The following is a 24274-nucleotide window of genomic DNA, read 5'->3' as shown; positions in this document are numbered from 1 at the left end:
GTTAGCTAATCCAAGTTGATCTATTTTAAACGCTAATTGATCATTAGAAAACCCTTATGCAATTATGTTAGCACAGCTGAAAACGGTTGTTCTGATTAAAGAAGCAATAAAACTGGCCTTCTTTAGACTAGTTGAGTATCTGGAGCATCAGCATTTGTGGGTTTGATTACATGCTATAAATGGTCAGAAATAAAGTACTTTCTTCTGATACTCGTCAGACTATTCTTGTTCTGAGAAATGAATGCTATTCCATGTGAGAAATTGCCAAGAAACTGAAGATCTCGTACAACGCTGTGTACTAATCCCTTCACAGAACAACGCAAACTGGCTATAACCAGAATAGAAAGAGGAGTGGGATGCCCCGTTGCACAACTGAGCAAGAGGACTAGTACATTAGTTTCTAGTTTAAGAAACAGACGCCTCACAAGTCCTCAACTGGCAGCTTCATTAAATAGTACTCGCAAAACACCAGTCTCAACGTCAACAGTGAAGTGGCCACTCCGAGATGCTGGCCTTCTAGGCAGAGTTCCTCTGTCCAGTGTCTGTGTTCTTTTGCCCATCTTAATCATTTTATTTTATTGGCCAGTCTGAGATATGGCTTTTTCTTTGCAACTCTGCCTAGAAGGCCAGCATCCTGGAGTCACCTCTTCACTGTTGACGGCTCAGGATATTGGGGCTCAGGATATTGGGGCTCAGGATATTGAACTACCTGGACGAATGGCTGGTGGTATCCGAGTTGAGGGTGCAGGTGGTGTTACACACATTCATGCTGGTTTCCCAGGTTCCGTCTCTGGGTTTCATAGTGAATCAAGAGAAGAGCTGTTTGACTACATCTCAACGCATTCTGTTTCTGGATCTTGAGTTAGACTCAGAGTGTAGAATCGTGCGTTCTTGTCCCTGCAGAGGGTGGCCGGTTTCCTGCTTTGCTTCGTCCCATTTTTGCCTATTTGGGATGATGGTTTCTATGATCGCTGTGGTTCCCCTCGGGCTGTTGCAAACTTTCCAGCGGCGGGTGGTAGACACTGGCTTGGACGCATCATTGCACCACCTAAACCGCTAGTCACTGTGGGTGTCTCATCATACCTATGGTCTCAGCTCGATAGAGGGACCCGCGGTCGTTGTCGCTGGGGACCCCATGGGTCGAGCTATTTCCCGCAAGGTGATCATGACAGACCTATCCCCCTGAGGGTGGGGTGCACTGTGCATGGGCAGCTCAATTCGGGGGGTGTGGACTATGTCGCAGAGATACAACACCTGGTGTTACAACACCTGGTGAACCTGGTGAAGAGGGGTGGTGAAGAGGGGTGAAGAGGGGTGAAAATGTATGGTGAAGAGGGGTGAAAATGTATGTCATTAATCCGTGCCTCTGGTTTATCACCTGTAGAAAGGAGGGCTTCTGGTGAGGCATGGTGTTCATTGGCCTTGTCAGGATTCTAATGTTCTTCAGTAGAGTAACGCTTAAAGTCACCATAGCTGTGCTGTACCTCATTTTCCTCCTTCAGGGAACAGTAGTTATAGTCATAACTGTTCAATCTCAGAGAACAATTGCCCCTACAAAAATATGTGGGTTTTATACTTCCTACAATGGATTTGATCGCTTGAGAGGACTGTTGGAAAACAATATCTGATTTAAACAATATCTGTCTCTACAGAACATATAAATATGTGAAATGGCTCTAGAACTCTCGGTCTGTCTCTTTAAGGCATAAAGCCATGATAGGACCTTGAGCATAAACTATAATAAAACGTGTTTGGCAAAAATATAATCTTTAATGATCCGTGAGTTTTGTAGTGTCGCCATCAATTATTTAGGATTGCCTTAATACTGAGACAGCCATACAAAATATTCATGGTTTAATCTTATGATCCATAAAATTGAAGTAGACTTTGGCGGTGATATTTTAAGATATCTGTCACACCCAATGTTGTGATAAAACGAGCTGAAATCTGATTGAATGGACTGACTGCAAGTAGCATGCTTAGTTAATCAACACTGAGACACTCAAATAGTCCTGAGCAAAAAAAAAGAAAGAAAATGGAGGTATTGGATATGCGATTATTTTCCATGGAGGGCCACATTCGAATACATTTGTGCCATCGCGGGCCAGAATCATATTACAGGATTATACATCATGTGTATGACTGTGTTGACAGATATATCTACTGTAAATCACATTCAGATATGCTACTTAAATAATTAACTTTTTTAACATGCACAGAAATAAACCACATTCATGCTCTCCTTTTGGTAGGCATTTTCATTATTAAACATGCAATGAAGGTATAGTTTCTGACGTTGCTATGTGCAGGATTGCTGAGAGGTGAGAGTCAGTAAGAGCTGATCTATGCCGTGACTTGTTATATTTCATTACTGAAAATGTCTGTTCACATACATAGGTTGACCCAAACAGTACAGACATCTTCTGAGCATGACTCCTAATCTTAGGGAAGTTTTGTTCATCGAGAGATGCATAGAACCTCAAGTGACATTGTTTTGAATAGTTCTCCAATCACTGCATCAGACTGAAGATCGATAAGCTCAGGTTGCAGGTCTTTGGGCACCTTATCCACATTGAAGGTGAAAGGAGAGGAAACCAACAGCATGTTATTTTCCAACACTTTGAAATCATCAAAACGATGAGAAAACTCACCGTTCAAAGCACGCAGCAGCGACGTATACTTCTCTCACTGACCATCTGATAGGGAACAGACTAGTAGTGTCGGAAGGTGGGTGAGATTGTTGGCTTCTACTTGGCGAGTCAGGTTGAGTAAATTTCCCTTGACGGCTTTGACAAGGCTGTACATCTGATGTGCAAAAAGGCCCTTCCCTAGTTTGGAATCCAATTCATTCATGAGGGCCATGATGTTCACATTAAAAGCAAAATCAGCCAACCATTCTTTATCTTGCAGTTGAGGGAAATCCACATATTTTCCTTTCATTTGCAAAAACTCAGCAATCTCTGACTTCAGGTCCCACACCCTTTTAAGCACCTTCCCCAAACTCAGCCATCTCCGACTTCTGGTCCCACACCCTTTTAAGCACCTTCCCCAAACTCAGCCATCTCCGACTTCTGGTCCCACACCCTTTTAAGCACCTTCCCCAAACTCAGCCATCTCACGTTTGTGTGGTAGGGGAGATCAGCATTCCCCGACTCTGTCTCTTCCAACAGTGAGACAAACTGCCTGTGGTTTAAAGATTTTGCTCTTATGAAGTTTACCACTTTAGTGACTGTATCCACAACATGGCTCATTTCCAGAACACATTTCCAGAGCACCTCCTGATAAATAATGCAATGCAGGAAAATCATTTTCTTATCTGGGTTCAGCTCAGCTACTTGATCTTGTATCCTTTTCAAAAGGCCAATGTTTTGGCTCCCATCAACGGTCACACTGGATAACTTTTCAAAACTCAGTCCCAGCTTTTCCACACACTTATTAACCTCCTCCAATAAATATTTCCCTGTGGTTGTGCTCTTCATTGACTGCACTGAAACAAACTCCTCTGTAATTTCAACGTCTGGGGTTATACCTCGTAAGAATATCAACAACTGCGCCGTGTCACGTGCATCACTGCTCTCATTCAGAGCCAAGGAGAAATAGGTGCAATCCTTTGCCTTGTCTTTCAACTATTCTTCCATATTCTCTGAGATGTCATCAACACGCCGTGTCACTGTTTGTCTTGACAGGGAAACATTTTCAAACGGCTCTTTCTTGTCGGGGCAAAGTATTGCTGCAGAGTCAATTAAACATTATTTTATGAATTCGCCCTCAGCGAATTACTTGCTATGTTTAGCAATTTTGTGGGACGATATATACTGTAGCTAGCTCTCGCAATTCCGTTGTTTGCTGAATGCAGTTTTGTGAAATGTTCTTGCTGCTTTTGCATCTGAGAAAAATACTATTTTGATGCACTTGCCCTCTGCTCAGAGGACATATTCCTATATTTCTCTGCATGCTTTGTCTTGTGCTCTCTTTGCACACTAAGCACACATCTTTCCCTGATACCTCAATAAATACATATTTCAATGTCCACTCTTGCTGGAACACCCTGCATTCATTGTCTACTTGCCTTTTCTTTGAACTCTTTGGAAAAACTCATTTTTGCGCAATTTCTAGCTTGCTACTATTTGTAACTGTGTCGTGTGTGTGTGTCAGCCTGTCAGTCACTGTCTGTCCTCGTGCAGTTGTTATTTATACGTGACTTCAAAATAAATGTCCCACGAGCAGTGGGAGTTAAATCATTACACAAAGTATTCATTGGACTTTTAGTTTGAATAACAAATACGTTTTTCAAAAACTGAGCATGAGCATGATTCCGCGGGCTGTATTGAATCAGGCGAGCCGGCCTTTGCCCAGGCCTGTGCTAGACATATGTTGCAATGCAATATCTGAAAGAGGAGCTGCACATCTTCTGGGACTGTCACACACTCTGTAGCTCATATTTGGGATTTCTCTCCCGGTCCCCACTGCTTTTCTAGGTAATTAAATGTTTTCTTATTTTAATGTCTTAGCTTTCGGGGAGAGAACAACAGAGCAGCACCAGCTGGTTTTAGATGCAGCAACCAAACAGACATTCAAACAGATAAGCATTACATAAAGGGGAATATCACATAAAGAATGTTGAAGGTGCTCTGGTAGTATTCCGATATGAATGTAGCAGTTGATTGCAGACTGTCCTGCAGCATGTGTTAAGGTAATCCGTCCATTGATCGGGGCTCATAAGTATTTCCCATAAATGCTGTTTTATCAGAGCTCTATACAGATGAGATGGTAACGTGAGAAGTTCATTATCATGATTATCATGAGCACTAACCCACAGCCGCATATAGAGCCATCTCAGTCGGACGCATTTTCGCCAGTAACACGAGACTAGGCCCCGCCGCTCTCTTGACCTTGGTGGCTTCCGACACGGACACGGTAATGATGGGGAATTGTCCAGAGGATTTCTAATGGCCAGTCTCAATTATTAGTTATATATTGTTTTGCTCCGAAGTTTGATTTAGTATGTAATGCAAATCTGATTTATATGAAATATAGTGATGTCTCACCCTCAGTGAATGGCACCACCAACATCTGTCATTTTATCTGACTGACTCATCCTTTGAGAAGAAACTCTTTGGATTTTGAGTCCAAGTATGCCAAGTTTTCTGTATCTATTATCATATAAAGACTTCCAGACCAGTCATATTCTGGGATGTGTAGCCCAGGTCAGACTAGCTGTGTCCGCTTCAAAGTGTGTCAGATGGAAGCAGAGTTAGGCTGGTGAGATGTGTTGCCTTGGGTTTCTCCGGCTGGACTGATCTAATGACAAGAGAGAGATACAGTGCCTTGCGAAAGTATTCGCCCCCCTTGAACTTTGCGACCTTTTGCCACATTTCAGGCTTCAAACATAAAGATATAAAACTGTATTTTTTTGTGAAGAATCAACAAGTGGGACACAATCATGAAGCGGAACGACATTTATTGGATATTTCAAACTTTTTTAACAAATCAAAAACGGAAAAATTGGGCGTGCAAAATTATTCAGCCCCTTTACTTTCAGTGCAGCAAACTCTCTCCAGAAGTTCAGTGAGGATCTCTGAATGATCCAATGTTGACCTAAATGACTAATGATGATAAATACAATCCACCTGTGTATAATCAAGTCTCCGTATAAATGCACCTGCACTGTGATAGTCTCAGAGGTCCTTTAAAAGCGCAGAGAGCATCATGAAGAACAAGGAACACACCAGGCAGGTCCGAGATACTGTTGTGAAGAAGTTTAAAGCCGGATTTGGATGCAAAAAGATTTCCCAAGCTTTAAACATCCCAAGGAGCACTGTGCAAGCGATAATATTGAAATGGAAGGAGTATCAGACCACTGCAAATCTACCAAGACCTGGCCGTCCCTCTAAACTTTCAGCTCATACAAGGAGAAGACTGATCAGAGATGCAGCCAAGAGGCCCATGATCACTCTGGATGAACTGCAGAGATCTACAGCTGAGGTGGGAGACTCTGTCCATAGGACAACAATCAGTCGTATATTGCACAAATCTGGCCTTTATGGAAGAGTGGCAAGAAGAAAGCCATTTCTTAAAGATATCCATAAAAAGTGTTGTTTAAAGTTTGCCACGAGACACCTGGGAGACACACCAAACATGTGGAAGAAGGTGCTCTGGTCAGATGAAACCAAAATTGAACTTTTTGGCAACAATGCAAAACGTTATGTTTGGCGTAAAAGCAACACAGCTGAACACACCATCCTCACTGTCAAACATGGTGGTGGCAGCATCATGGTTTGGGCCTGCTTTTCTTCAGCAGGGACAGGGAAGATGGTTAAAATTGATGGGAAGATGGATGGAGCCAAATACAGGATCATTCTGGAAGAAAACCTGATGGAGTCTGCAAAAGACCTGAGACTGGGACGGAGATTTGTCTTCCAACAAGACAATGATCCAAAACATAAAGCAAAATCTACAATGGAATGGTTCAAAAATAAACATATCCAGGTGTTAGAATGGCCAAGTCAAAGTCCAGACCTGAATCCAATCGAGAATCTGTGGAAAGAACTGAAAACTGCTGTTCACAAATGCTCTCCATCCAACCTCACTGAGCTCAAGCTGTTTTGCAAGGAGGAATGGGAAAAAATGTCAGTCTCTCGATGTGCAAAACTGATAGAGACATACCCCAAGCGACTTACAGCTGTAATCGCAGCAAAAGGTGGCGCTACAAAGTATTAACTTAAGGGGGCTGAATAATTTTGCACGCCCAATTTTTCAGTTTTTGATTTGTTAAAAAAGTTTGAAATATCCAATAAATGTCGTTCCACTTCATGATTGTGTCCCACTTGTTGTTGATTCTTCACAAAACAATACCGTTTTATATCTTTATGTTTGAAGCCTGAAATGTGGCAAAAGGTCGCAAAGTTCAAGGGGGCCGAATATTTTCGCAAGGCACTGTAACTTTCGCCACCAGGGCTATGATCCCTGTCCTCCTCTTTCTCTATTTCTCTTTCACATCCACTCTGGAAGGATTTTACTTGCTCTCTCTATCTTTTTTCTTTCTTGGACTCTCCTACACGGATACATACGGAATAATACACACTCTGAATTGAACTGAGACTCTCTTTGTTTCCTGCAGATTTGGGGGCACACCAGTTGATTGAAAATCATCTACAGTTTCAGAGAGAAGGGGTGGCTCAATTTCTGCTCTGTGAGGCACTCTATCTAAGAACTTAGATCAAAGTTTCCTAACAGTGTTTTATATGAACAATTCTAAACCTTCCCCCAGATATAGTGTGTGTCCTAGACATATATATGTCTCTGAAATACATTAGGTATGTGTTCGCTTATCTATTCTCCAAAGATGTTAACAAGCCCACTGGACTCCTCCTCTTATGATAGGAACTAGGTTGACCGTGACCATTTCAGTCCTCATTAACAGTGTAGCCGTGTGCTCTGGTCCCTGACGTGATGTTATTCACTGTGGCAGTGAGACTGGGTGTAAAGCTGGATCCTCCTCCACTCTCCAGTCATTGTCTTCTTTTTGGGCCATCACCATCCCAGAGGACCCTCTGAGCTATCCAACACACTGCCTGACTTACTGAGCACTATCCAACACACTGCCTGACTGACTGAGCACTGTCCAACACATTGCCTGACTGCCTGAGCACTGTACAACACATTGCGTGACTGCCTGAGTGCTGTACAACACACTGCCTGACTGCCTGAGCGCTTTACAACACATTGCGTGACTGCCCGAGTGCTGTACAACACACTGCCTGACTGCCTGAGCGCTGTAGAACACACTGCCTGACTGCCTGAGCACTGTACAACACACTGCCTGACTGACGGTGCGATGTACAACACACTGCCTGACTGACTGAGCGCAGTAAAACACACTGTCGGATTGCCTGATCACTGAACAACACACTGCCTCACTACCTGAGTGCTGTCACTCACACTCTGTCTGACTCTGACGGACGGTGTCAGTAGTTACAATGACCGAAGGCTTGTTACACACTCCCCAACTAAGTGATCGCTCTCCCTCTCTCTCACACACACGCACATACTTACAGAGAGAGTAATACATACCTTTCACATTCACTTCACAGAGCGTAATCAGATCTGAAAGGAAACAACCTCCTAATTAAACACTCCTGAACACAGGGAATATGAAGTCGCTTAGTGTGACAGATGTCTGTGTAGCAATGTCACTTTCTCTTCACTAACATCTGGAGGAAGATGTGATAGGTAGAATATGTGTGGGTGTATACTATACTTGTTATTGTCTTTATACTATGTACTGTATATTGACATGTTTATATGTTTTTCACTACATATTTGTTTTTCAAAAAGATCCTGTTTGCATGCTGTGCTCTAGTCCTCCTCCACCTTCTCTCACATGAAACATTTTATTATTCATATGCCAATTAGTCACGAGGACAAATGACAGTGGTGACGACGGGATACATTAGAACACTATTTCTGTGATGTATCGCTGAGCTGTAGCGGGAAGTATTTCTGTCCCAATTCTCTTAGGCGGGAAAGACTACACCGGATGACGGACGAGCCCAGCCCCCCCCCCGCTGTTAGTATGAGTGTGGCCCCTGTAGCCATATGACCTCACCCCTGCTCTCAGGGCTGGTTGGAGGGCAGAGTGAGCTGCTGATCGTATGTCCTTGTGGAACAGATTTAGATTGAATCTGTCAAGCTGACCTTGCACCTTCTGCCATGACATCACACTTTACAGAAATGTATTTTCTGTTTTTTATCTCTCCGATTTGTAGAGCCAGTCAATGGTAACTCAACTGGTCAAGGCAGTCTGAGATTCTTTGTTGCAAATTTTATTGGAACATAGATGTATCACCCTGTATCATCTCTCTTATTTTTCTGTTTCTCCCTTTCTCTCTCTGATTGCCTGACCTACAGGCTACTCAAGTCATCTGTCTTATATCATCGAATCAAATCACATTGTATTGGTCACACACACATGGTTAGCAGATGTTATTGTGAGTGTAGCGAAGTGCTTATGCTTCTAGATCTGACAGTGCAGCAGTATCTAACAATTCCACAACAAAACCTAATACACACAAGTATAAAATATATGGATGAGCAGTGACAGAGCGGCTAAGATGCAATAGATAGTATATAATAGATAGTGTAGGATACAGTATACATTATATACATATGAGGTGAGTAATGCGTGATGTAGACATTCTTAAAGTGGCATTATTAAAGTGACTAGTGTTCCATTTAGTGGTCAATGATATCAAGTCTGTAAGTAGGCAGCAGCCTCTCTGTGCTAGTGATGGCTGTTTAACAATCTAATGGCCTTGAGATAGAAGCTGTTTTTCTATATCTTGGTCCCAACTTTGATGCACCTGTACTGACCCCGCCTTTTGGATGGTAGCGGGGTGAACAGGCATTGGCTCGGGTGGTTGTTGTCCTTGATGATCTTTTTGGCCTTCCTGTGACATCAGGTGCTCTAGGTGTCCTGTATGGCAGGTAGTTTGCCCCCGGTGATGTGTTGGGCAGACTACACCACCCTCTGGAGAGCCCTGCGGTTGTGGGCGGTGCAGTTGCCGTACCAGGCGGTGATACAGCCCGACAGGAAGCTCTCAATTGTGCACCTGTAAACGTTTTTTTGTCCTTAGGTTGAAGAGACGCTGTTGTGCCTTCTTCACCACACTGTCTGTGTTCGTGGATCATTTCAGTTTGTCGTTGATATGTACACCGAGGAACTTGAAACTTTCCACCTTCTCCACTGCTGTCCCGTCGATGTGGATAGGGGGTGCTCCCTTTGCTGTTTCCTGAAGTCAATGATCATCTCTGTTGTTTTTCTTGCATTGAGAGAGAGGTTATTTTCCTGACACCACACACCGAGGGCCCTCACCTCCTCCTTGTAGGCTGTCTTGTCGTTGTTGGTAATCAAGCCTACCACTGTAGTGTCGTCTGCAAACTTGATGATTGAGTTGGAGGTGTGCATGGCCACGCAGTCGTGGGTGAACAGGGAGTACAGGAGAGGGCTGAGAACGCACCCTTGTGGGGCCCCAGTGTTGAGGATCAGCGGAGTGAAGATGTTGTTTCCTACCTTCACCACCTGGGGCGGCCCGTCAGGAAGTTCAGGAACAAGTTGCACAGGGCGGAGTCGAGACCCAGGGTCTCTAGCTTGATGATGAGTTTGGAGGGTACTATGGTGTTGAATGCTGAGCTATATTCAATGAACAGCATTCTTACATTGGTATTCCTCTTGTCCAGATGGGATAGGGCAGTGTGCAGTGTTATGGCGATTTGCATCATCTGTGGACCTATTGGGGCGGTAAACAAATTGGAGTGCGTCTAGGGTTAACAGTAGGGTGGAGGTGATATGATCATTGACTAGTCTCTCAAAGCACTTCATGATGACAGAAGTGAGTGCTACGGGGCGATAGTAATTTAGTTCAGTTACCTTAGCTTTCTTGGGTACAGGAACAATGGTGGACATCTTGAAGCATGTGGGGACAGCAGACGGATAGGGATTGATTGAAAATGTCTGTAAACACTCCAGCCAGCTGGTATGCGCATGCTCTGAGGATGTGGCCCGGGATGCCGTCTGGGCCGGCAGCATTGCGAGGGTTAACACGTTTAAATGTTTTACTCACGTCGGCCACGGAGAGCCCAGAAGTCTTTGGTAGCGGGCCGTGTCGGATGCACTGTATTGTCCTCAAAGCGTGCAAAGAAGTTGTTTAATTTGTCTGGGAGAAAGACGTCGCTGTCCGCGACGGGGCTGGTTTTCTTTTTGTAATCTGTGATTGTCTGTGGACCCTGCCACATACGTCTCGTGTTTGAGTCATTGAGTTGTGACTCCACTTTGTCTCTATACTGACACTTTGGTGGTTTGATTGCCTTACGGAGGGAATAACTACACTGTTTGTATTCAGTCATGTTTCCAGTCGCCTTGCCATGTTTAAATGCGGTGGTACGTTTCAGTTTTGCGCAAATGCTACCATCAATCCAAGGTTTATGGTTAAGGAAGGTTTTAATGGTAACAGTGGGTAAAACACCTCCTATACACTTATAAACTCGCTCACCAAGTCAGCGTATACGTCAATGTTATTGTCTGAGGCTACCCAAAACATATCCCGGTCCGCGTGATCAAAACATTCTTGAAGCGTGGAATCCATCTCTATCGGCGTCATCTTGTTCTAATCCACAGCCATTCATTTTAACGTTGTACTGTACTTGCTACCTTCATGCATTTACTGCTGTGTATTTTCTGTGAACCTTTTTGACAGAAGATGAGTTCGCTATGACCAATTATTAGTTCTCAGCAGAACTTCTCTAATCTTCTATATGGTTAGTTTGGTGTGAGTGAAGATAAACCTGTCAGGATTGTTAGGTTCTAAATAAACAGATAAAAAACTAACGGAGAACTAGGAAAAGCTCAAACCAAGTGTATTCACCCAATGGGTCAGACAGCTGAACACACAAAGACATGATCGCACCAGTACAAGTGTATATATACCCCACTTTAGGTGGAGTCTCCTCCTTTCCTCTAAAGGTAGGAAGTTAAGTGATGGCCATTTGCTAGGTAGGAAGTTAAGTGATGTGGGTAATAAACTGTTCCTTCTCCCTTAATGTGACCTGACCTGACCTCAGCCCCCATTCCTCACTAATCCACAGCTATCCACCCTTATCAGTGACCGCAACCATGTGATTGCTGTTTCCCTTACTTAGTAACATTCCAAGCCTCTGGCTCATATCCCAAAATCCATTGACCCCACCATATACATTGCTCCTACATATAACCCTTAACTTCTGGTGCATTTCAAATTACAACCCAACAATTGTAACCAGACTGTGGCCCTTCTCCTTTCCATAGGATACCTGATGTCTAACAAAAACATGTTCTGACAGAATATAAACGTTCTGCGTTCCCTTCTCTCATTCATTAACATGAATAGGGATATTTCATATTTCAAGTGTATAAGTTAGAACCCATCGAGATGAACTCGGTATACTCAGTGAACTGATGCCCTGGGCTGTAACATGACACCTGCTCACGTGTAGCACATTTTCTCCATCTCCCCCCGGCACCTCCAGAGTGTCTCCAGTGTCTGTAATGAAGGCTGTGTGTGTGAAGTCCTGGCCCTATCAATCGCCTACCTGGCCACCCCACAGAAATAAAGGCTGTATGAATCCTACCCTCTCATCGATTCGCGTCTTTCCACTGACTCCTGCATGGCCAGGCCTAATTCAGCTGATTAAATGGGTTTCAGTGAGGCGGCCATGTTGTTTCCCCGGCTCTGGGCACACTATTGGTCCGTGATTAGATTTTCTCCCAACACAGAGTCACTTATTTAGCCTCTCAGAGGACATCATTAAATAGAATGCCTTTCATAATGTAATTGCTGACAGGCACTGTGCGGTGTACCTCAACAGCCGCTCGCCTCCCGACAATGGGAGTGACAAAGTGTCCTTTATTGGATAAAAGGGAAATTGAAACGGCACATAAAACATAGCAGCATCTCTATCTGATGATGGTCTTATCAGGAGGAGATCCTCTTTCCTATGGATGTAAGAGGAGAGGCCAGGTTAAGTGCTGCCTGTTTAAAAATATGGGAAACAGAGAGATGTCACGTGGGCTATTAGTTCATGGATGTTGATTGGGGTATATGTGACTCAGTCATTAACATATCAACCGGAATGTAGAGGAATTCTTTTGTAAGGAATTTTAATGATGATCTTGCAACAGGAACTCAAATTTGAACAATAGGACTGTTTCTTTTCACTTTTTTCTCAAATGTAGAACAAACCTTGAGGCTGGCATGTAAGATTGGTGAAATTGATTAGTTCACAGGGAAACTGTTTACATTCAAACACTGTTCACTTTACCAAAATAAATGTCTAACTGTAAAATTAACAGACAGACAAACAAATGAATTATAAAGGACACAGTCAGTCATAGGCCACTCAATGTATTTCTCTTCACCACACTCAATATAAACAATATAATCCCTACATTGGTTTGGAGCTTATACAAGTCACAGCGTTCACTAAAGCTGCTACTGACTGTTTTGTCCTTGGTGAGTGTTTTTGGGGAACCCTGTAGCTGTTGCTAACTGCTGGGTAGCTCTCTTCCTGGTACTCTGGACCCACTTGGGTCTGTTTTCGACCCGCCCCCTTGCAGTCATGTCAGTTCCCAGGGACAGGAACATGCACAAGCCTCTGGTGATGGCTGTTAGCGCGCAACAGGCTCTATTTGATATCAATGATGCTGCCATCACATTGGGAGAAGAGGGAGAAGAAGTGAGTTTAGATCAGGGCTTTTTAATGTTGGAGGGCTGAAACACTCTATTTGTCATCTTCTTCTTCTAATAAGGACTTCAGACTTGGTATACCAGGTGAATGCAATTAACTACCAGGTAGAAATAACAAACATAAGTGTTTCCTCCCTCCTGGACCGGACTTGAACAGCCCTGGTCTATATCCTGAGGATGCGTTTATTGTAGCTGGGGATTTTAACAAAGCAAATTTGATGAAAACTCTACCGAAGTTCTATCAACACATTGACTGTAGTACTTGCGCAACTAAATCACTCGAACACTGCTACTCCAACTTCCGGGATGCCAACAAAGCCCTCCCTTCAGGCAAATCTGATCACGACTCAATTTTGCTCCTCCCTTCCTATAGGCAGAAACTCCAACAGGACGTACCCATGCTAAGGACTATTCAACACTGGTCTGACCAATCCGAATCCACGCTTCAAGATTGTTTTGATCACGTGGACTGGGATATGTTCCAGGTAGCCTCTGAGAATAACATTGACAAATATACTGATATGGTGACTGAGTTTATCAGGAAGGGTATAGGAGATGTTGTACCCACTGTGACTATTAACACCTACCCTAACCATAAACCATGGATAGATGGCGGAATTTGCGCAAAACTGAAAGCGCGAACCACCGCATTTAAACATGGCAAGGTGTAACGCTTCTCGTTGGTGGAAGGAGAGGAGGACCAAAATGCAGCGTGGTAAGTGTTCGTCATGTTTTAATTGAACAAACTGAACACTATACAAAATAATAACGAAGAGAAAACTAAACAGTTCTGCCAGGTGAATAGACACTAAACAGAAAAAAAAACACCCACAACCAAAATGGGGAAAACAGGCTACCTAAGTATGATTCTCAATCAGAGACAACGAACAACACCTGCCTCTGATTGAGAACCATACAAGGCCAAACACATAGAAATATAACAACATAGAAAAAGGACATAGATTACCCACCCCAACTCACTCCCTGACCAACCTAACACAAAGACATAAAAAAGGAACTAAGATCAGAAAGTGACACAAGGTTACTGGGAATATGGCTGAATATAAAACAGTGTAGATATTGCCTCTGTAAGGCATTCAAACAGACAAAACATCAGTATAGAGACAAAGTGGAGTTGCAATTCAACAGCTCAGACACGAGACGTATGTGGCAGGGTCTACAGACAATCACAGACTACAAAGGGAAAACCAGCCACGTCACGAACACCGACAGCTAATCACCTTATTTGCCTGCTTTGAGGATAATACAGTGCCACCTACGCAGCACGCTACCAAGGACTGTGGGCTCTCGTTCTCCGTGGCCGACGTGAGTAAGACATTTAAGCGTGTTAACCCTTGCAAGGCTGCCGGCCCAGACAGCATCTCTAGCCGCGTCCTCAGAGCATGCGCAGACCAGCTGGCTGGAGTGTTTACGGGCATATTCTAGTCTCTCCCTATCCCAGTCTGCTGTCCCCACATGCTTCAAGATCTACACCATTGTTCCTGTACCCAAGAAAGCAAAGATAACTGAACTAAATGACTATCGCCCCGTAGCACTCACTTCTGTCATCATGAAGTGCTTTGAGAGACTAGTCAATGATCATATCACCTCTACCTTACCTGCCATCCTAGACCCACTTCAATTTGCTTACCGCCCCAATAGACCCACAGACAATGCAATCGCCATCACACTGCACACTTCCTTATCCCATCTGGACAAGAGGAATACCTATGTTAGAATGCTGTTCATTGACTATAGCTCAGCATTCAACACCATAGTACCCTACAAGCTCATTATTAAGCTTGGGGCCCTGGGTCTGAACTCTGCCCTGTGCAACTGGGTTCTGGACTTCCTGACGGGCTGCCCCCAGGTGGTGAAGGTAGGAAACAACACCTCCACTTCTCTGATCCTCAACACAGGGGCCCCACAAGGGTGCATGGTCATCCCCCTGCTGTACTCCCTGTTCCATCACGACTGCGTGGCCATGCATGCCTCCAACTCAACCATCAAGTTTGCAAACGACACAACAGTAGTAGGCCTGATTACCAACAATGACGAGACAGTGTACAGGGAGGAGATGAGGGCCCTGGGAGTGTGATGCCAGGGAAATAAGCAACTGCACTGCCCGCTACCGCAGGGCTCTCCAGAGGGTGGTGCGGTCTGCCCAACGCATCACCGGGGGCAAACTACCTGCCCTACAGGACACCTACAGCACCCGATGTCACAGGAAGGCCATAAAGATCATCAAGGACAACAACCACCCGAGCCACTGCCTGTTCACCCCTCTATCTCTCGCTCTATCATCCAGAAGGCGAGATCAGTACAGGTACATCAAAGCTGGGACAGAGAGACTGAAAAACAGCTTCTATCTCAAAGCCATCAGACTGTTAAACAGCCATCACTAGCACCTTAGAGGCTGCTGCCCTATATCCGTGGACTTGAAATCACTGGCCACTTTAATAATGGAACACTATTCACTTTAATAATGTTTACATATTTTACACATTTTTGCATTACTCATCTCATATGTATTTATTGTATTTTATTCTACTGTATTTGATTCTATTTCGCGCCGACATTGCTTTTCTAAATATTTATATGATCTTAATTCCATTCCTTTACTTTAGATTTGTTTATTGTGTGTATTGTTGTGAAATTGTTTGATATTACTAAACATGTGTATGTGACCAATAAAATTTTATTTGATCAATGTATGGCAAATAGAAAAACGCAATTTAACACAACTGGTCAAATATGATGGCTCGCTATACGACTTCATGACTTCATTCAATATTTATATACCAAAGACCATTTTGTAGCTGGGGCAAACATGACACTTACCAATGAATTCATTTACATACAGGATATAAACTCTGAGAGGAATGATTGAGTGGAGCACCTATCGGTTTAAAAGGAGTGTACTTGTGTTTAGTCTTGAAAACGGTAACGTGTTTCACACGTATCGCTGAGGATCACTGATTAGCATGCTGTGTAGGTGGATGTCATACTCAGCTAATGCCTTGCTGTGGTCAGTAGGTCTCCTCATGAATATGCTAATATTCTCCTGTGGAGAAGCACTTTCTCTCACTCTCGCTCTTTCAACCTTTCTCTCTCTCTCTCTCTTTTGATTTTTCTTTCTTGGACACACACACTCTTAATTTCACAGACTCACATTCACACAGTTACCCTACTTTTCCCTCCCCTGTGTGACCCATTTGCCTATCTCTCCCATCTCTTGTTGATAAGTTGAAATCTCTCTTTTACTGTAGTTTTAAACAAGTGGTTATTCGCCAGGCTTTGGGAATTGACAACAGCACAGTTACTTCACTCCCTCTCTGACCATCACACGAGGGCCACCGTAGGCCTGCAGTAATGACTCTTCTGTCTTAATGTGGGCCTCTGAGCCTTGGAGTCATATCATTCACTTCAGAGGCCTGTGACTTTCTCTTCCCTGTCCTCTCTTTCTTGGTTTGGTCTCACTCGTAGTAATTGCAACTCAAATAGGTTACTATTGAGCTTTAGAGGGCACTGTCACTCAATACATTCTTAGCCTCTGATCTCCAAACAGTTTGATTCTAGTAGAGAGAGATTGGAGCTGGAACACAGGCCTATGGTATGGGACTGAGTGTGTGTGGGAGAATTATCTTATTTATCATCTTATGTGATCTTTTGACAGTCCGCTATTCATTATTAATATAGCTGGCCTGCTATTTACAGAGGTGTGGACTCGAGTCTGACTCAAGTCACAAATTTGATGACTTGAGGCTTGACTTAATTAATAGAAAATAAAATAACTTGAGACTTGACTTGGACTTGGAGCCTCAAGACTCTCAGGACTTGACTTTGACTTCAGTCTAATGACTTGAAATTATCTGGCCAGGTTTTGTAACGTTCTGTCACTCATTTTGCGGCACATTGTCTCTGTGGATGACTCTCCATGCAGACAGACGGTAGCCGCAGAGTCACACTGACAAAAAATTTGCAACATATTGGCTAGTGAAACGCACACTCGACCCTCTGATTGGACCAGCATAACTGTCAATCAACACAGGTCGGGTGAGCTAGTGAACAGATTGCAGATTTGCTGTACAGCTATAGGATCGGGTATAGTGCAAACGTCAAATTGTAGGGAGAGAGTATTGCCGTAAGTAAAAATACAGGTCCAAGGAATATTAACTGTTTACTTTGCAAGCTCACCAGCAATGGTGCGTTACGCAACAATCACTAGCGTAGGCCTGCTGGTATTTTGGTATGCAATTGCTTGAAATTGATCATTTACTTATGAACCTTGCATTTGGAATTGGTTGTTAAAATGTATTATTACATAATCAAAATATGTTGTGGACAAAATTGTTAAAAGGGCTGTCTGGCAGCCTCAATAAATAGACAAAGATTTGTAGTTGATCAAGTAAAGCCTGTTTGTTTACATTTTCTTTTACTAGACTTGAGTCTTGTCCGTTCTACTAGTTGGGCCTCGACTTGAGACTCGGACCTTGTGGCTTGAGACATGCTTGCGAATCAAATAATAGTGACTTGCTCCCACTTCTGGCTATTTATAATAGACATGTTCCTATTCAGTTATGGCAAGGTAGTAGAATCCCCCTATAACTGGAACTCTTTCCACTTAATTTATATATTTTCACACTGACATATTTAAACAGATCTAATTAAACATTTCTATTCACTAACGCAATGTTACGTAAACCACTGAGCACTCTCCTATGTGATCATGTTCAGTTCTGCACTCCCCACTCAACCTGTTTATAGTGAGGCATTCAACTGCAAGCCCTTTTAACCTCACAGCCCTGGCTTTAATCCCAGCCCTCAGAGATCCAGAGCCAACAGAGATGTGGCTGGTTTTATGGCCATTTCCCTCCCACCTTCCTGCCTTGCTTTAAACCACAAACACTGCTCCTAGTGATCCATCACAGAACACACACCATCAACTGGGCCTTCACACCAAACTGCATGCCTGCCGAAAGGGATCCGACTCTAGCAAACTCACAGTGCTCCAATTTCCTCAAAGAGCTTTTTAATGGAACAGAGCAAAAGGCGGGCGAGTGCTCAGATTAAAAAAACAACAACAGAAAAGTATTCTCTTTTATGATGGAGGGATTTTGTCCATGCAAGCAGTTGATGTCAGGAGGAGTGATGTGGCCCTGCCAGAGCCAACCAAACCTGGCGACGACGCTACCGCCGTACGTCTCCTGCAGAAGAGGGCCAGCCCCGTACTGCTTATCGATTGTTGTAGCTTTCCCAACTCTGGCTATCGTAAATTGAAGGGCCGTCCTCACCGGCGTGCGTCAGCTGTGATGTGTGTGTGTGTGTGTGTGGGGGGGGGGTTGGTATACTTGAGTGCATTGACTGTAGACCAAGGCTTCCATCTGATATCACCCTTAATGGCGTGTCCCTCTGGACGAAAATCGGCCTTTCTCAATGTTTTTCATTGGAAGGCAATTTCACTAGAAACGTACATGCCAGTAAATCACTTAAACCCTTCCTCCTTTGCCAACTACCCTCTGAGGTATTCTTCAAAACATGGCCAGGTTTTTGACAGGTTATTATTCCCAAAAAGCCATGTGTTTATGTCTTGACTCACCTTTTATGTATAAGAACTAGAATGATCTACCAGAAACATATGGAACAGCACATATTTCCCTCTGTTCAATGTGAGGACATTAAAAACGACCATACTCGTAGCCCTTCTGTTAGGTCTACTTCTGCTCTTGGCTTAGTGAAAATATGTTAAATAAATTATGCCTGCAAACTTATCACATTTCTGTGAATGACTTCAGCGTAGAAATAAGCCCTTTTGACAACTTGTAGCTGAAGGCAGTGGCTTTGGATTAACAGCAGGCTCCACGTGGCCCAGTATTGTACAGGTATTGTCATGGGGAGGAGGGGAAAGCAGAGTTGATCATTGGGACAAATGTGATAGTTTGTGACAGGCAGAACTTAGTTTGTGTGTGGTGGGGGAGCAGAGGGGACTTGGTGTATGTTACACATGCTTATCCTTTTTTATCCGTTTATTTTGTGTGTTTACTGCCATTGTATGTACAGTACTGGACTTGGTTAAACTTGGTTAAGCAGGCCAATGATAAACAATATAAAACTACACATTGTGGAATTTTATGCTGCATCACCGGGAGCAGCAGGTAGCCTAGTGGTTAGAGCGTTGGGCCAGTAACCGAAAGGTTGCTAGGTCAAATCCCTGAGCTGACAAGGTAAAAATATTTTGTTCTGCCCCTGAACAAGGCAGTTAACCTATTGTTCCTTAGGCTGTCATTGTAAGTAAGAATTTGTTCTTAACTGACTTGCCTAGTTAAATGAAGGTTAAATAAATAAAAAATATCACTGCTTGATGTACCACCCTTGACTGCAAAGGGCTACAGAGGGTGGTGCGGACAGAACAGTACATCTCTGGGGTCGAGCTCCCTACCATCCAGGACCTCTATATCAGGCGGTGTCAGAGGAAGGCCCGATTGCCAAAGACTCTGGTACTGTCTGGCTCTTGGACCAACAGGCTCCGAGACAGCTGCTACCCCCAAGTCATAAGCCTGCTAAATAGCCAGACTGCTAAATACTCAATAAATGGTACCCAAACTACACTTATATATAAAAAAAGTATGTGGACACCTCTTTAATTTTGTGGATTTGGCCATTTAGCCACACCCATTGCTGACAGGTGTTTAAAATTGAGCACACAGCCATGCAATCACCATAGACAAACATTGGCAGTAAAATGACCTTACTGCAGTGACTTTCAATGTGGCACCGTCATAGGATGCTTCATCAAATTTCTGCCTTGCTCTGTCAACTGTAAAGGCTGTTATTGTGAAGTGGAAACGTCTAGGAGCAACAACGACTCACCTGCGAAGTGGTAGGCCAGACAAGCTCACAGAATGGAAGTGCCGAAGCGTGTTTCTCTGTAGTGATGAATCACGCTTCACCATGTGACACTCTGATGGATGAATCTGAGTTTGAGGATGCCAGGAGAACGATACCTGCCCGAATGCATAGTGCCAACTGTAAGGAGGAGGAATAATGGTCTGGGGCTGTTTTTCATGGTTCAGGCTATGTCCCTTAGTTTCAATGAAGGGAAATCTTAACGCTACAGCATACAATGACATTCAAGACGATTCTGCTCTTCCAATTTTGTGGCGAAAGTTTGTGGAAGGTCCTTTCCTGTTACAACTTGACAATTCTGCGTATTTGGTATTTAATTAGGATCCCCATTAGCTGTTGCAAAAGCAGCAGCTACTCTTCCTGGGGTCCACACAAAACATGAAACATAATACAGAATGACATAATACAGAACATCAATAGACAAGAACAGCTCGAGGACAGAACTACGTACATTTAAAAAAAGGCACACATAGCCTACATATCAATGCATACACACAAATCTAAGTCAAATAGGGGAGAGGTGTTGTGTCGCGAGGTGTTGCTTTATCTGTTTTTTGAAACCAGGTTTGCTGTTTATTTGAGCAATATGAAATGGAAGGAAGTTCCATGCAGTAAGGGCTCTATATAATACTGTACGCTTTCTTGAATTTGTTCTGGATTTAGGGACTGTGAAAAGACCCCTGGTGGCATGTCTGGTGGGATAAGTGTGTGTGTGTCAGAGGTGTGTGTGTAAGTTGACTATGGAAACAATTCGGGATTTTCAATACATTAATGTTTCTAATGAAAAGAAGAAGTGATGCAGTCAGTCTCTCCTCAACTCTTAACCAAGAGAGACTGCCATGCATAGTATTAATATTAGCCCTCATATTACAAGAGCAAAACGTGCCGCTCTGTTCTGGGCCAGCTGCAGCTTAACTAGGTATTTCCTTGCAGCACTGGACCACACGACCGGACAGTAATCAAGATGAGACCAAACTAGCAGAACTTGCTTATTGGAGTGTGACGGGAAATAAGCTGATTATCTATTTATTTCGGCTAGACCTCTCCCCATCTTTACAACCATTGAATCTATATGTTTTTACCATGACAGTTTACAATCTAAGGTAACGCCAAGTAATTTAGTCTTCTCAACTTGTTCAACAGCCACACCATTCATTACCAGATTCAGCTGGTCTAGATTCAGCTGATTCAGAGGTCTAGCACGAGGTCTAGCACTTAAGGAATTATTTGTACCAAATACAATGCTCATAGTTTTAGAGATGTTCAGGACCAGTTTATTACTGGCCACGCATTCCAAAACAAACTGCAACTCTTTGTTAAGGGTAGGATGGTCAGTTTTACGAAGGTATGTTTGGCAGCATGAGTGAAGGATGCTTTGTTGCGAAATAGGAAGCCGATTCTAGAGTTCATTTTGGATTGGAGATGTTTAATGTGAGTCTGGAAGGAGAGCTTACAGTCTAACCAGACACCTAAGTATTTGTAGTTGTCCACATATTCTAAGTCAGAACCGTCCAGAATAGTGATGCTGGACGGGCGGGCAAGTGCGGGCATCGATCGGTTGAAGAGCATGCATTTAGTTTTACTTGCATTTAAGAGCAGTTGGAGGCCACGGAAGGAGCGTTGTATGCCATTGAAGCTCATCTGGAGGTTAGTTAACACAGTGTCCAAATGGTCAGAGGTATACAGAATGGTGTCGTCTGCGTAGAGGTGGATAAAAGAATCACCAGCAGCAAGATCGACATCATTGACGTATACAGAGAATGGAGTCGGTCCGAGAATTGAACCCTGTGGCACCCCCAATAGAGACTGCCAGAGGTCAGAACAACAGGCCCTCCGATTTGACATACTGAACTCTATCGGAGAAGAAGTTGGTGAACCAGGCGAGGCAGTCATTTGAGAACCAAGGCTGTTGAGTCTGCCAATAAGAATGTTGTGATTGAATGAGTCGAAAGCCTTAGCCAGCTCAATGAATACGGCTGCACAGTAATGTCTCTTATCGATGGCGGTTATGATATCGTTTAGGACCTTGAGCGTGGCTGAGGTGCACCCATGACCAGCTCTGAAACCAGATTGCATAGTGGAGAAGGTGCGGTGGGACTCTAAATGGTCGGTAATCTGTTTGTTAACTTGGCTTTCAAAGACCTTAGCAATGCAGGGTAGAATAGATATAGGTCTGTAGCAGTTTGGGTCTAGAGTGTCTGTGTTGCTGTGGGGAGAACAGGGCTGTTGACTGGGGTAGGGGTATCCAGGTGGAAAGCGTGAGAGAATAGATTCAAGGCATAATGTACAGACATAGGTATGGTAGGATGTGAGTACATTGGAGGTAAACCTAGGCATTGAGAAATGGTGAGAGAGATATTGTCTCTGGAGACGTTTAAACCGCATATGTGGGAGGTGGAACTAAATGGTAGGCTAAGGCATATTGAGCAGAGCTAGAGGCTCTACAGTGAAATAAGACAGTAATCACTAACCAGGACAGTAATGGACAAGGCATATTGATGTTAGGGAGAGGCATGCGTAGCTGAGTGATCATAGGGTTCAGTGAGTAGCTGGGTGGCTGGAGACACAGCGATTCAGACAGCTAGCAGGCCGGGGCTAGCAGTCTAGCAGACCGGGGCTAGCAAGCTAGCAGAAGGGCCTTAGAGGGAAGTCTTGACGGAGTAAGGTCTGTTTGGCCTCCGCGTGTGGTGACGTCAATAGACCAGTCGTGATGGATTAGTAGGGTTCCGAGTAGCAGAGGGGTCCAAGTCCAATTGGGAAAATAGGTATAGTGGCACAAGAAATCGGCCGATGGATCTATATAGCTAACAATCCAATATGCTTTAGGCAGCTAGTGGGCCGATGCTTGTGGATAGGCAATTAGGGGTGGTCGCGATGTAGAGGCCAGTTGAGTACCCCCTCGAGCAGATTACTTCGTAGTCCAGTCGTGAAGGATCGGTGGGGTTCCGTGCCCCGTACCGGTAGTAGAAGGGGTTCGGGTATTGTAGCCCAGGAGTTGCTGATGGGCCTGTTTAGCAAGCCGGGAGAAAGGGCCTAGCATGGGCTAGCTCCAGACTAATTGGTGCTTGCTCCGGGACCGACGTTAGACAGTACTCGGATAGCAGCTAGCTAGCTGCGAAGATCCAGGTGAAAATGTCCAGAGCTTACGGTAGGAGTCCAGGGATATGGTCCGGTATGCTCTGGTTTGAGTCGCTTTGTACCAGCTGGCGAGATCCTTCCTAGCTAAAGGTTAGCTGATGACCGCTAGCAGTGGTTAGCTGACTACTAGCTAGTAGCTAGTGAGCTGGCTAGCTTCTGTTGGGGGATTCCGGATTCGAGGTGAATAATACTTTCGAAAAAAACAGGTCCGCACCACATTGGGTGAGGTGGGTTGCAGGAGAGTGTTTAGAAAAATATATACAAATATATATACACGGGACACGACAAGACGAGGACAAAAGACGTCTGACTGCTACTCCATCTTGGATAAGTTTGTATCAATATCTGCCTCGTACCTCTGCACATTGATCTGGTTCTGGTACTCCCTGTATATAGCTACATTTTTTGTGTATTTTATTCCTCTTGTGTTACTATTTTTAGAAATGGCTCATGATCAAGAATTTCACGGTAAAGTCTACCCCAGTTGTATTCGCTGCATTTGACAAATAACATTTTATTTGAAATTATACCTGAAAACATATCAACACGCCATTCAATATCCCCTTGCATGAGCTAACGAATGAGAAAATCACTATAGTTGAATATACCATTGAATAGTTTAGTCTCACAGAGCTTTGGATTTACTGTATATTTGCCATATTCAATTGATCTACACATCTGGGAGGTAGATTTAGTCATACACCTCTCATACTAATCATGGAATGGGAGAGAACATGATTCTGCAGCTAAGGCAGTTTGCATCGCAAAGAAAAAGTAGTCGCCTTATTTAACTTAAGTAAAGGATCATAGCAACCACTAGCCTTAGGTAAAGCAGATATTAATCTACAAAACAGTGGTTTCACATGAGTCCTTGTTACATGTTGTATAACCATATACAGTAATGCATTTATTTACACTAGCCAATCAGTAGCATAAACTACTATATTGAA

General features: G+C 43.7%; 1 protein-coding gene across 1 annotated transcript in view; it reads left to right on the top strand.

Annotated features, from left to right (window-relative positions):
• Positions 1 to 24274, top strand: part of LOC110502559 (attractin-like protein 1) — a 350265-nt gene that overhangs the window by 163826 nt on the left and 162165 nt on the right. The window lies entirely within an intron of this gene.

The sequence above is a fragment of the Oncorhynchus mykiss genome, chromosome 23 (assembly GCF_057628025.1).
Source record: "Oncorhynchus mykiss isolate SJ-2025 chromosome 23, ASM5762802v1, whole genome shotgun sequence".
Lineage (NCBI taxonomy): Eukaryota > Metazoa > Chordata > Actinopteri > Salmoniformes > Salmonidae > Oncorhynchus > Oncorhynchus mykiss.
The sequence above is the reverse complement of the archived record's forward strand: the minus strand, read 5'-3'. Positions and strand labels throughout refer to the sequence as shown.